The sequence below is a fragment of the Bubalus kerabau genome, chromosome 1 (assembly GCF_029407905.1).
Source record: "Bubalus kerabau isolate K-KA32 ecotype Philippines breed swamp buffalo chromosome 1, PCC_UOA_SB_1v2, whole genome shotgun sequence".
Taxonomy (NCBI): Eukaryota; Metazoa; Chordata; class Mammalia; order Artiodactyla; family Bovidae; genus Bubalus; species Bubalus kerabau.
In genome coordinates this window covers 28,905,690-28,920,943 of record NC_073624.1, presented here as the reverse complement: position 1 = coordinate 28,920,943, position 15,254 = coordinate 28,905,690, and the positions used below count along the sequence as shown (strand labels likewise).

General features: G+C 38.8%; 1 long non-coding RNA gene across 1 annotated transcript in view; it reads left to right on the top strand.

Moving 5' to 3' along the window:
• Nucleotides 1-330: 330 nt before the first annotated feature.
• LOC129645801 (uncharacterized) overlaps nt 331-15,254 on the top strand; it is a 35,182-nt gene continuing 20,258 nt past the window's right edge. The window contains exons 1-3 of the long non-coding RNA XR_008711497.1: nt 331-542; nt 12,031-12,102; nt 12,740-12,928. This is a non-coding gene — a long non-coding RNA (uncharacterized LOC129645801). The remainder of the gene's footprint in view (nt 543-12,030; nt 12,103-12,739; nt 12,929-15,254) is intronic.

Here is a 15,254-nt window from a genome sequence, read left to right as displayed (position 1 = left end):
CTCGGGTCCTGGGTTGGATCCCTGATGAAGGAACTAAATCCCACACGCCACAACTAAGATTTCGCAAGCTCAACTAAAGATTCTGCATGCTGTGTAATGAAGATCGAAGATCCTGCATGCGGTAACTAAGACCCAGTGCAGATAAGTAAATAAGTAAAAAAGGGTTGTTTTTTTTTTTTTTTTTTTCTTTTTTTTAATGGAGATGTGCAACTTTGTGCTTTAGACACTTGCCATGCCCAAAGGCTGTGGGCAAGGCTGCCTTGCAGGGATTTCCTCCTCCAGGAGGGAGGGGCGGGGCGCTTCAGGGTCTGGGCGCAGGCGCACTGGCCACACGCCGCAGACTGCGAAGGCAGACGCATCTCTGCAGTCCGCGCGCCTGTGCCATCTTGAACCAGGAGAACAGAGCTTCTGCACATGCCGCCTCGTTAGGGTGTCCTGCACCGAGGTTCGGAGCTGGAAACTCTAATCTGTTGTGTCGGGAACAAGGTCCCTGCAAACCGCTCCTTACAGGCAAGTGAAACCAGATGAAGCACAACGAAGAGGTTAGACCTTATCACCTGGGTGCCATCTTATTTTCCCCCGGGAACCCCAGGGGTCTTTGTCTTTGACACTGGGACCTCCCAAAGTATTGCCAGAACCTGCAGTCATGGTAGTATTGTTGACGACTGTGCTCTTTAAACCTGCAGCTCGTGCTCCTGCTCAATTGCCCACTCGGGTCAGACTCTGCAATCCTGTGGACTGTAGCCCGCCAGACTTATCTGTCCATGGAATTTTCCAGACAAGAATACTGGAGTGAGTTGCCATTTCCTCCTCCAGGGGATCTTCCATCCTAGGATGGAACCCGCGTCTCCTGCATCTGCTGCATTGGAAGGCAGATTCTTTACCACTGAGCCACATAGGAAAGTGAAAGTGAAGTCGCTCAGTCGTATCCGACTCTTTGTGACCCCACGGACTGTAGCACACAAGGCTCCTCTGTCCATGGGATTTTCCAGGCAAGGGTAGTGGAGCGGGTTGCCATTTCCTTCCCCAGAGGATCTTCCCAACCCAGGGATTGAACCCTGGTCTCCTACATTGTAGGCAGACGCTTTACCATCTGAGCCACCAGGGAAGCCACATAGGAGGTCTGTGCTAATTCTGGGTGGTAAGCACTGTAACTGAATTGCAGTACACCCCTGGGTTTTACAAGAAGATGATACAGGATTCTTGTTTAGATATATTAATATATGGATTTAATTATCTAACGTTTGATGTTAGAGATTTGCATCTATATTTACGAGTGAAAGTGACATTATTTAAGTTTTCCTGAAATATTCTTGCCAGTGATTTTTCAAGGTTATAGTAGTGTCATACAACTGTGTGCAGAAGGGTGTGTAATTTCTACTTTTATTTTCTGAAAGAGTTTGAGAAGATGGAATTATTTCCTTCTTCGAATATTTGGCAGAATCCATTAAAGAAACCATTTGCAATTGGAGTTTCTTTGTGGGAAGGCTTTTGATTAATGGTTTAATTTATTAGCATCTGTGTATTTATTAATACTATTTAACTTTTACTTCTGGAATCACTTTTGGATGATTCTGTTTTTCCACAAATGTATCTGCTTTGTCTAAAGATGTAAACTTGTTACTGCAAGTTGTTTACATAATGCTATTAATATTTCTTTAGTATCTATAGGATTGGGCAAAATGTCTTCACTTTGTTTTTGATGCTATTTACTTGGGCCTCTGGGCTTCCCTGGTGGCTCAGTGGTAAAGAATCCACCTACCAATGCAGAAGATGTGGGTTTGACCCCTGGGTCAGGAAGATACCCTGGAGAAGGAAATGGCAACCCACTTGAGTATTCTTGCCTGGAGAATTCCATGGACACAGGGACCTGGCGGGTTATAGTCCCTGGGATCCCAAAGAGTTAGACACGATTTAGCAGCTAAACAGCAACAACTTGGGCCTCCTCTCTTTTGTCATCATTAAACTAATCTAAGGGGTCATCAATTTAAGCAGTTCAATTCAGTCGCTCAGTACTGTCTGACTCTTTGCGACCCCATGGACCACAGCACGCCAGGCTTCCCTGTCCATCGCCAACTCCTGGAGTTTACCCAAACTCATCTCCATTGAATCAGTGATGCCATCCAACCATCTCATCCTCTGTCCTCCCCTTCTCCTCCTGCCTTCAGTCTTTCCCAGCATCAGGATCTTTTCACATAAGTCAGTTCTTCCCATCAGGTGGCCAAAGTATTGGAGTTTCAGCTTCAGCATCAGTCCTTCCAATGAACACCCAGGACTGATCTCCTTTAGAATGGACTGGTTGGATCTCCTTGCAGTCCAAGAGACTCTCAAGAGTCTTCTCCAACACCGCAGTTCAAAAGTATCGATTCTTTGGCACTCAGCTTTCTTTATAGTCCAACTCTCACATCCATACATGACTACTGGAAAAACCATAGCCTTGACTAGATGGACCTTTGTTGTCAAAGTAATGTCTCTGCTTTTTAATATGCTGTCTAGGTTGCTCATAACTTTCCTTCCAAGGAGTAAGCGTGTTTTAATTTCATGGCTGCAGTCACCATCTGCAGTGATTTTCGAGCCCAGAAAAATAGTCTGACACTGTTTCCACTGTTTCCCCATCTATTTTCCATGAAGTGATGGGATCAGATGGCATGATCTTAGTTTTCTGAATGTTGAGCTTTAAGCCAACTTTTTCACTCTCCTCTTTCACTTTCATCAAGAGGCTTTTGAGTTCCTCTTCACTTTCTGCCATAAGGGTGGTGTCATCTGCATATCTGACGTTATTGATATTTCTCCTAGCAATCTTGATTCCAGCTTGTGCTTCATCCAGCTCAGCATTTCTCATGATGTACTCTGCATATAAGTTAAATAAGCAGGATGACACTAAGGGGTCATCAATTTAACAGTAGTTTTGGATAAAAAACAATTTGGTCTCTTTAAATGCTCTTTATTGAACATTTTCTATTGTATTAATTTCTGTTTCTATTTTTTATTTTCCCTGTTTTGTTTCTCCTGTATAAGATAGATATTTAGCTCATTAGTCTCTTTCTTTCTCCTACATGTAATTTTTTTCCTCTGTATGGAACTTTAGCAGCATTCTATAATGCAAAGTTTAATATGAGCTAAAATTTTTATTATTGTTATAATTTAGCTGATGTTTTCCTATTTTATTCTCTGACACAAGGATTACTTAGAAGTTAAATTCTTAATTTTCAGATAAAAGGAGATTTTTCCAAATATCTTTTTTCCATTTAATTTAGCTTAATTGTTATTATTTTTATCCTTAGCTATTTAATAAAATTTGATTTATGGCCCAGAAAAAGGTCAATATTCATAATTGTTCCAATAGTACTTAAAAAGACTGTATATTCCCCAGCTACTAAATACAGCAAAATATGATTTTTTTTCTATTTTCCCTACTATTTATTGAAAAAGTATTTTAAAATTTTGCTATGATTAATGATTTGTATATTTCTCCTTGCATTTCTTTCATATTTTATTTCACAAATTTTCACAATTAATATTTATTTTATCTTAATAAATTTTATGTTAATCAAAACATTTTTATCTTAGGGTCAGTTTAGTTCTGATATTAGTAAAACCAAATCAGTTTTATTTAATGTGAGTTCTTTATTCTTTTCCTTTCACTCTTTGTGTGTCTATGTTTTAAGTGTGACTCTTGTGAACATCATGCAGTTTTTTTTTAATCTAATGCAGTCTTTATTTTTTAAGTAAACATTGTGCTGTTGTTGCTGTGCTCACTCAGTTGTGTCACTCTTTTGAGACCCTATGGACAAACTATAGCCTATCAGGCTCCTCTCTCCGTGGGATTCTCCAGGCAAGAATACTGGAGTGGGATGCCATTGCCTCCTCCAGGGAATCTTCCCAACCCAGGGATTGAACCCATGTCTCCTGCATTGTCTAGTGGATTCTTTACCACTGAATAACTAGGGAAGCCCATTTCCTTCTGTACCCTAAAGATATTTTAAAGCTTACCATTTTTTTTCTTTAAATCCTGTAAATACAGTTTTTAAATGAGATCATTGTAAGTATTTTTTTCCTCTGATTCCCTTCCAAATGTCTTCTTTGGTACTTACTTAGTTTTATTTTTCCATTATTACTGCACTCATGAAATTCCTTGAAGATCTATTAATATGATACAGATAGAGTCTTACTCTAGAGGATTTGCATTTGCTTCTGTTGGGCACCTGGGGGCACTACCAGTCTAGGAGGACCACAAACAAAGATAAAGCTTGAAGTTTCTTGGCCCCACCCCTCCAGCTGATGTCAATAAGGCTGGCTGCAAATCCATGCCCATAGTCACTACTTCTTAGGTTATTAAAAATTTTTTTTTCTCGTATTCTATTTAGTTTCAAGGTAACCTTTCTAGCAGTCATCTTCAAAAGTGAGTAGTTGTATTGTTTAGGGTTTTTTTTGTTTGTTTGTTTGTTTTCACTCATAATGACCCCAAGAACAAAGTCCCATGGAGGTCTTACTTAATATGGTAAATTATTATATAAAACTGTCTAACTTGCAGAAATATTGGGCCTTGATTTCTGTTCATCATCAAACATGAGAAGGCCAGGTTAGTGCAGATCAGCATATGTTTTAGGATGCATATTTTTTCTTAGTAAAATCTCGTTCTTTACCATATACCTGCTATGACTATGTAAATTTCTTTTCTGTGCATTGTAAGATGCAGGTGGAAAAAACGGTGCTTTTGAGAGAAAATCTATTTTGATATCTCAGCAGCTGCCATCTTCATATAGATTATTGCTGTTAGCATTTTGGTTTATGACATAGCATTGCAAAGTTTCAGACACACAAATATGTTTAGTAGTAGTTGGTGATCAAAGCCAAACATGAGCACTACAAGGCATTTTACCATAGTAGTAGAGCAATGAATTTTAACTCCATGTCAAAGAAACAGTTTTTAAAAGGACAAAAAATTATAAAATTTATTACCTTACCATTTTAAAGAAGAGGGTTACATTTACATGTAAGTTATGATTCATTAAAAAGTAGTCAGTTTATGAGAGAGCATCATGCTAGCTGGAGAAAAATGGCTAAGCCACAAGGAATTTTATATAATATTAACTCTAGTAAATAAAAAAGTCCTTTGAAAATTAGCCTACTCTCCTAATTTCCTTGATAAAGTTGAAATCTTCAGTTATTTAGGTCTGTGATGTCCAGTGGGCTTTATGAGGCACATTTAATTATTCTATAATATAATGTTGGAACACATTTAATTATTCCTTACTCCTCTACCCACTTGATGTGAAGATTTAGTCAAATTATGCATCATGTGTATTTTCTCCACTTAGAAATTGGGTAGGATGTAACACAAGAAGATGTTCTAGAGGGATTCATTATTTAATGTTTCTAAAGTCCTACACAAATGCCAAACTCATTAGAGTGTGCATGCTGGCAAGTGGCTAGGGTTTAGAAGATAATGCAAGAGCACACATAAATCAAAATTTCAGCATGAACGACCTTCTTTTTGGACCAGAGGATGATTAATCACATCACTGACATGGTGTGTGCAGGTTCTTGTTCAATAAGTAACAGTTGACACCCTTAGGTTATACCTTCAGCCTTCTCCCTTTCCCTTTCACAGCAGTGGTGGGGGCTTGGGAATAGGGCCACCAATTCTGTGAGTGCCTTTCAAATTACAGTCTAGAAAATTCCCAGACATCTAACTTTTACCCTCCCTTAAAAAAAAAAAAAAAAAAAAACAGGTGGCATCGTCATGTCGTAGTAAATTGTTTTCAGACTTCAGATGAATTACTTCCAACGATGATACTCTGTAGACATCAGCAGCAGTAAAATAAATGCAGAATCAGGTGATTCTCACTACCACACCAATACCATCCTGTTCTCAGCCACCAGTTTGTCTTACAAGGATTATAGCAACAGCCTTGTTTTTCAGTCAAGATTGTCTAGAAAAACAGAAGCAATAAGGTGTGTGTGTATATACATATATAAAGCATATATATATGTACATATATAGGTATACATACTCAAACACGTATAAGTATAGTAAGTCCCCTACAGATGAACGTTCAAGTCATGAACTTTCAAAGATTCAGATATGCGTTTGCATGTAAAATCACGTAAGTTAGTTCACATGTTTGGCATACATTTGTCATGCGCATGAATCCTCTACAAATGATTGTACTTTTGCATGCTTTATTGTATAGTACTGTACAGCAATACAGTATCTTTATTTCAAACTCTGGATTTCCAGAAGCACGCATGAAAAGCAGTGGTGATGTAGCTAGTCCTGGTAAGAAGTGCCAAGTAATAAAGACAGAAACAATAGTGAAAATAATTGAGACAGTGGGACCAGGTGATGAGATAGCTTGCCCTCCGGTTGACTCCTATCACTGACGATCCTTCAGCTCTACCATCTCGCACCTGCTCATCCCTCCTCGAGTCAGTAACTCTTCTTTCCTGTTCACTTGATGCCAGCCCCTGTATGCTAGCTGTTGTACTGTACTACTGTACTTTTCAAGGTACTGTACTGTAAGATTAAAAATGTTTTCTTTACTTTTTGTATTTCTTTATATATATTATTTGTGGGAAAAGTATTATAAACCTATTACAGTACAGTATTATATAGCCGATTGTGTTAGTTAGGAACCTAAGCCTAACTTTGTTGGACTTATGAACAAATTGGACTTAAGAATGCCCTTTTAGAAAGGAAATGTTCGTATGTAGGGGACTTGCTGTATATATCATATATAAATCTACATATCCTATTGATTGTGTTTACCTACAGATACATAGATCTATGGTCTGTGTGTGTGCTCAGTAATGTCTGACTTTTTGCGACCCTATGGACTGAAGCTCACCAAGCTCCTCTGTCCATGGGATTCTCCAGGCAAGAATACTGGAGTGGGTTGCCATTTCCTCCTCTCTTTATGTCTCTTTATATCTCTCTTTATGTGTCCTGCACTGGCAGGCAGATTCTTTACCATTGTACCACCTGGGAAACTCATAGACACAGATAAGATGAAGAGACTTATTTTAAGGAGTTGGCTCACACAGTTGTGGTATTGGAAAGTTCAAAAATTTGTAGGACAGTCTCGCACACTGTAAACTCAGACAGGAATTAATGCTGTGGTCTTGAAGTAGAACTTCTTCTACTCTGAAGTGAAGTGAAAGTCACTCAGTCGTGTCTGTCCATGGAATTCTCAAGGCTAGAATATCGGAATGGGTAACCTTACCCTTCTACACAGGATCTTCCCAACTCAGGGATGGAACCCAGGTCTACCTCATTGCAGGTAGATTCTTTATCAGCTGAGCCACAAGGGAAACCCAAGAATACTGGAGTGGGTAGCCTGTCCCTTCTCCAGTGGATCTTCCAGACCCAGGAATCGAACTGGGATCTCCTTCACTTCAGGTGGATTTTTTACCAACTGAGCTATCAGGAAATATTCTACTCTAGGAAACTTCAATTTTTGTCCTTAAGACCATGAACTTACTGGATAAGGCCCACCCACATGACTGAAAGTATATATCTCAGTTAGTCAACTGATCATGCATATTATCCACATTGATAAAAATACCTTCACAGTCACCCCGAGATTCATATTTGAATAAGTAACTGGGTGCTACCACCTAACCAGGTTTACACGTAAAACTGACCAGTGCATGTCCCGACTGGTTCTCTTGCTTCTTCCTATAATTATAGTCCCCATAATCTATTTTCAGTGTAGCAGCCACACCGATTCCTTAAGACATAAGCCATAGTGTATCAGTCTCCATCAAAACGTCTAATAGCTCCTCAAATCACTCTTAGTTAAATCCCGAGACCTTATTAAGGTATTCAAGGACTTGAATGATCTAGTCTTCTATGTCCTGTCTTCATCCCCTACTCTTCCCATCTGGGTCACACTGTCCTTACTGTACCAGACACATCCTAATCATAGGGCTTTTGAGCTGTTTCATGTTAACTGCTTGAAATATTCTTCTCCCAGGACACAAACACATATAATTTCTTTCTCCTTCAAACTTTTGCTACAAAGTCATCCTCTCAATGTAGTCAGCCATTGTGTGTGTGTGTGTGTGTGTGTGTGTGTGTGTGTGAAGTCACTTCAGTTGTATCCAACTTTGTGCGACCCCATGGACTGTAGCCTGCCAGGCTCCTCTGTCCATGGGATTCTCCAGGCAAGAATACTGGAGTGGATTGCTCTGCCCTCTTCCAGGGGATCTTCCCAACCCAAGGATTGAACCTATGTCTCTTAAGTCTCCTGCATTGGCAGAGATGGTTGTTTACCACTAGATTCACTTGGGAAGCCTCTGTCAACCCTTACCAACTATAAAATTCTTCCTGATACATTCCTTCTCTGACATTTCATATTCTTTTATTCTGCTCTATCTTTTTCACCCATAGCCTTTATTACCTTATAACATAATTTGTAATTAACTTTTAAAAATGATTTACTGATCCTCCCTCCCCACCATAATTTAACCACCACAAAGGCAATAATCCTGGCTTATCATTTATTAAATTTCTGATTTAATCCCTGTACCTAGATCAATATCTGGCAAATTAAATTATTTAATAAACATTCATTGACTTAAAAAATTTAAGCTAATGCTTTACTAATAAACTTTTGATTATGAACTGTAATATATTTAAAAACAACTTCATTTTGCATTCTCTTCTTTTTATGTCTTTCACCCTGTTGTATAATTTCTCATTTTTATGCAGATAACATAATCCATTTTTTTGCTTTTATAATCTTTCTCCTTTTAAAGGAAGTGATCTAAAGAACCTAATATTCATGTCATATATATAATAACTAGGTAACTAAAGAGAATAATTAAGATATGTGCAATTAATTAAACTAATTGGATTAAGGCGATTAGGCATCTTACATTATAGAAAGAGTTTAGGTGCAAAGCCGCCATGAATTAGCTGGGTTAACCACACAGAAGAGACACATATTTTCAAGGCTATAATTTTAGAGAATTTCAGTTTGTCTCAAGAATGACAGGGTCTTTCCTGATGACTCAGATGGTAAAGAATCCACCTTCAATGCAGGAGGTACAGGAGATACAGGTTTGATTCCTGGGTCAGGAAGATCCACTGGAGAAGGGAATGGCTACCCACTCCAGTATTCTTGCCTGAAGAATCCCATGAACAGAGGAGCCTGGCAGGATGTAGTCCATGGGGTTGCAAAGAGTCAGACATGACTGAGAGACTAACACTTTCACTTTTCAAGAATGATATTTAGCCTTATTTTTAGTATATAATGTTTATCAAATTGATTTAAATAGTGATCATAATTTTTACTGACAACTCGTTTTACTGATAAGCATTAAAATAGCTGAAGGTGAAGTACATAGAAGTTTAGAATTAAAACCTTGGAATAGACTGTGGCTCAGATCATGAACTCCTTATTGCCACATTCAGACTGGAATTGAAGAAAGTAGGGAAAACCACTAGACCATTCAGGTATGACCTAAATCAAATCCCTTATGATTATAGAGTGGAAGTGAGAAATAGATTTAAGGGACTAGATCTAATAGACAGAGTGCCTGATGAACTATGGAGTGAGGTTCATGACATTGTACAGGAGACAGGGATCAAGACCATCCCCAAGAAAATGAAATGCAAAAAAGCAAAATGGCGGTCTGAGGAGGCCTCACAAATAGCTGTGGAAATAAGAGAAGCGAAAAGCAAAGGAGAAAAGGAAAGATATAAGCCTCTGAATGCAGAGTTCCAAAGAATAGCAAGGAGAGATAAGAAAGCCTTCCTCAGCGATCAATGCAAAGAAATAGAGGAAAACAACAAAATGGGAAAGACTAGAGATCTCTTGAAGGAGGGTTCAGGTTGGGGAACACATGTATACCTGTGGCGGATTCATTTTGATGTTTGGCAAAACTAATACAATTATGTAAAGTTTAAAAATAATATAAAATTAAAAAAAATAAAACAATATGATTCTAAAATAAATAAATAAATAAAATTTATGTGGAAGAAAAAAAAAAAGAAAATTAGAGCTACCAAGGGAATATTTCATGCAAAGATGGGCTCAATAAAGGACAGAAATGGTATGGACTTAACAGAAGCAGAAGATATTAAGAAGAGGTAGCAAGAATACACAGAAGAACTGTACAAAAAGGATCTTCATGACCAAGATAATCACGATGGTGTGAGCACTCACCTAGAGCCAAACATCCTGGAATGTGAAGTCAAATGGGCCTTAGAAAGCATCACTATGAACAAAGCTAGTGGAGGTGATGGAATTCAGTTGAGCTATTTCAAATCCTAAGAGATGGTGCTGTGAAAGTACTGCACTCAATATGCCAGCAAATTTGGAAAACTCAGCAGTGGCCACAGGACTGGGAAAGGTCAGTTTTCATTCCAATCCCAAAGAAAGGCAATGCCAAAGAATGCTCAAACTACCACACAATTGCACTCATCTCACATGTTATCAAAGTAATGCTCAAAATTCTCCAAGCCAGGCTTCAGCAATACGTGAACCGTGAACTTCCAGATGTTCAAGCTGGTTTTAGAAAAGGCAGAGGAACCAGAGCTCAATTTGCCAACATCCACTGGATCATGGAAAAAGCAAGAGAGTTCCAGAAAAACATCTATTTCTGCTTTATTGACTATGCCAAAGCCTTTGACTGTGTGGATCACAATAAACTGTGGACAATTCTGAAAGAGATGGGAATACCAGACCACCTGACCTGCCTCTTGAGAAACCTATATGCAGGTCAGGAAGCCACAGTTAGAACTGGACATGGAACAACAGACTGGTTCCAAATAGGAAAAGGAGTATGTCAAGGCTGTGTATTGTCACCCTGCTTATTTAACTTATATGCAGAGTACATCATGAGAAATGCTGGGCTGGAAGAAGCACAAGCTGGAATCAAGATTGCTGGGAGAAATATCAATAACCTCAGATATGCAGATGACACCACCCTGATGTCAGAAAGTGAAGAGGAAAGAAAAAGCCTCTTGATGAAAGTGAAAGAGAAAAGTGAAAAGGTTGACTTAAAGCTCAACATTCAGAAAATGAAGATCATGGCATCTGGTCCCATCACTTCATGGGAAATTTATGGGGAAACAGTGGAAACAGTGGCTGACTTTATTTTGGGGGGCTCCAAAATCACTGCAGATGGTGATTGCAGCCATGAAATTAAAAGACGCTTACTCCTTGGAAGGAAAGTTATGACCAACCTAGATAGCATATTGAAAAGCAGAGACATTACTTTGCCAGCAAAGGCTGGCAAAACCATAGCAGTCAAGGCTATGGTTTTTCCAATAGTCATGTATGGATGTGAGAGTTGGACTATAAAAAAAGCTGAGCGCCAAAGAATTGATGGTTTTGAACTGTGGTGTTGGAGAAGACTCTTAAGAGTCCCTTGGACTGCAAGGGATCCAACCAGTCCATCCTAAAGGAGATCAGTCCTGGGTGTTCATTGGAAGGACTGATGCTAAAGCTGAAACTCCAATACTTTGGCCACCTCATATGAAGCTTTGACTCATTGGAAAAGACCCTGATGCTGGGAGGGATTGGGGGCAGAAGGAGAAGGGGACGACAGAGGATGAGATGGCTAGATGGCATCACCAACTCGATTTGACATGAGTTTGAGTAAACTCCTGGAGTTGGTGATGGACTGGGTGGCCTGGCATGCTGCAATTCATAGGGTCGCAAAGAGTCAGACACAACTGAGCGACTGAACTGAACTGATAGACCTAACACCTTTTCTTTTTTTTCTTTGTACTTTATTGTGTATTTTTGCCCCATACTTTTTTTTATTCACAGATGTTCCACGAAAAGTAGAAAAAAAATAAACCCATTTGAGGGATTTTATATCAGATTTCAATCTCAAAGGTTTTCTTTGTCCTTAAAGAGATGCACTTGGAAGATGCCTTCCAGCTCTAGATTTTATAAAAGGTGACCCTTCCTGGATTCTACATGTAGTTTCTATAGTTGGGCTAACCATCAGAGAATTTATGATATCCTTGGTCTTGAAAAAATCCTTTCTGCCTGTATTTCTCTAATCAAGGTTATGAAGACATGTATCTGCTGTGGAGAAGATAAGTAACATCTAGGAGATAGTATTTCCTTCTACTTACAGGTGCGTCCCTGTCTCCATATTTTTTATTATATTGCACAGAAAAATAAGCTGCTGATGTAAAACTGGGTGAACTGGGTGAACAAAACCTCTGGCATTTGTATCTCTTTATCCTCATGTTGAGTCACTCTCCAGTGGAGACCTGATTCAGATTTATAAATGTGCCAAGCTTTTCCCCAGCTCAGTGTCTCTGGACACAACACTTTTCCTGAAACAGTCTTCTTCATCTGGCTAAGATAATCTGACTTTAACATAGATTTCAGCTTCTCAGGGAAGCCTTTTGGGATCCCTCTGCTTAGTGTAAATTTCTTATTTTGTTTTCCTCTAAAAAGTTTAGAGACTATTTCTTAAAGACATTTCCTCCTTCTTATAATTACCCTAACTATGCAATACACTTGTTTGTGTAAAAAAATACCTGGCTGGCTTTGGACATTAATTGAAACAGTTCCTATGACTGAAAAATGTAAAATAGTCTTGAAAACTAAAATATTATAATGTCTTTGATGTTAGAGAAAGGCTTTCATAGAGAGGGCAGGGCTCAGAACTTTATAATAAAATATAATTGATTTGTGCAGAAACAATCTATCTAGGGAATGCAAGGAGACACTCGTATTCTCAAGCAGTAACATCTTTTTCCTAGGACTGACTTTGGAGCCATGTGAAGAGATGCTGGATCCCATAATTGCATGAGTGGTGCCCTATGAGCAGATTTCTATTGACCAGTGAAAAGCTGCTTCATTTGTGGATGGCACTTCCAAGGTGAAAAACAACATCCTATTTGGAGTACTGTGACATTAAGACCAGCAGGTGCAAAGACTGATAGAAGAAGGTAAGAAAAAAAATCACTTCAGTGGTTTCGCATGCTGTTTTCCCTGTAGTGATGGGAAAATTGAATAGTACTAAAAGCCCACTATATTTAGATTTTTAGTGACTCATGAGTGGTGGCAAATGGTTTGGGCATATGGTCAGGAAGATGGGCTGTGGGAACCTGCACTATTAAAGTGATGTCTATATAGGGTGTGGCCCTGTGGAAATTACTATAGGAATTTAAGGTGCATGTTAAAGTAGGAGGCATTGGGGAAGTATTATGGAAGTGACACATGGAAAACAATGAAAAGGATATTAAACGCAAAAAGAAGAGTAAGTTAAAAATCCCTACGACACTCTGTATAATAGGCTCCAGTTTCATCCACCTCATTAGAACTGATTCAAATGTATTCTTTTTAATGGCTGAGTATACTAACACGTATATATGGAATTTAGAAAGATGGTAACAATAACCCTGTATACAAGACAGCAAAAGAGACACTGATGCATAGAACAGTATTTTGGACTCTGTGGGAGAGGGAGAGGGTGAGATGATTTGGGAGAATGGCATTGAAACATGTAAAATATCATATATGAAACGAGTCGCCAGTCCAGGTTCGATGCACAATACTGGATGCTTGGGGCTGGTGCACTGGGACGACCCAGAGGGATGGTATGGGGAGGGAGGAGGGAGGAGGGTTCAGGATGGGGAACACGTGTATACCTGTGGCGGATCCATGTTGATATATGGCAAAACCAATACAATATTGTAAAGTTAAAAAAAAAATCCCTACAACAAGACATGATCAGGGAAGACTGGTTAGGGTATAGCCAGTCCATGATCAAAGAAAGCAGTTTGCTCTGAAATCAGTTTTAAAGAGGTCCTAGTAAACAGATCATTCGTAATCCATGTTAACAGATTTGTATTTCATCCTATACAAGCCGGAAGTCATTAGAAAGTTTTGAGCACAGAAGTAAGGTGATTTATATTTTTAAAGAATTTCTATACTTGCTGTGTAGAACATAGACTGTGGAGGGTTGTGGCAAGTAGAGTGATGTTCACAAATATTTAATGTGCCCTGTAGATTTCTTAGCCTTTGAAAGGTTTGGGAGTTCCAAATACCACCCTCAGGTTCAATAATCTGCGGAAAGGACTAGTAGAACCAACTTAAAGTTGCTATCCTCGTGGTTATAGTTTCCTTTAATGAAAGGATGCACACTGAAATCAGACAGTCACGGAGCATCGGAGTATGAGGCAGGCTCTAGGAGAGCCCCACACGTAGATCTTCCTGCTGTTCTTTACAGTGGGGTCCTGGGTAGCAGCAGCAGCAGCCTGGGTAACACTAACTTTTTCCCAGAATCGTGTGTGACTACAAGCAGAGTGTATTGCCAACCAAAGAAGCGTACCTGAGTTTTAGGAGACACAATTCGACCTATGATGTAGGGTCTTTGTTTTTTTCATTGCCTAATTCAAAACTAAAATATAAATCCTGACAAGTAACAGCTGCACATTAATATTTGTTGAATGAATGAATGAATAGATGAATGAATTCAACATGTCAAGCATAAAAATAGTTGCTGGAGGTGGAGGTTTAAGACACAGTTTCCACCATCAACACGCTCACATTGTAGTGGAAGAACCAATTAAATAAACATTATATAATGATTGTTAAGCCAAAGGCATACACTGAGTTCCATGTAGAAACCTAACCTTGAGCATGAAGATCAGGGAATGCTTTGTAGAGAAGATAATGCCTTGTGTTGAGAGTCAAATGTTGAAGTTGATGGTGGAAGACAGAGAATATTCCATGCATAAGAAATAGTATATGTGAATAAAACAGACAAGAGAAAGTGTGTTACATTTGAGGAGCTGCAAGTAGTTTGGTATGGAATCAATAAGGATAAAGAAAAAGGTAAGTCTGTGAGGGACAAGAAGGCAGATCATGGAGGACATAGCATAAACTAGGGTTCTGATTTTATCTTTAACATAATAGAAAACCATTGATACCTTTTAAAGTAGATGAGTGACGTACTCAGTTTGACATTTTAGAAAGGTCATTGGCAAGAGTGTAAAGAATGAATTAGAAATAAGTAAGCAAGACCAAGAAAGGTAAACTTTTGATGTATAGTCAAATGAAATAATCAATAATCAAAAGGATAAGTACTGAGAACCTCAACTTAAAGGGTGACAGGATGGTGAGGGATAGTGAATGGAATTGACAGCTGTGTCAGATGATAAACGAATAGGTCAAGGTGACTGATTTGATGTGGAGTATGAAGAAGGAATCCAGGATGGCATCTACGTGGCTGATGTTGGCGGTAAATAAATGGTGGTACCATTCACTGAA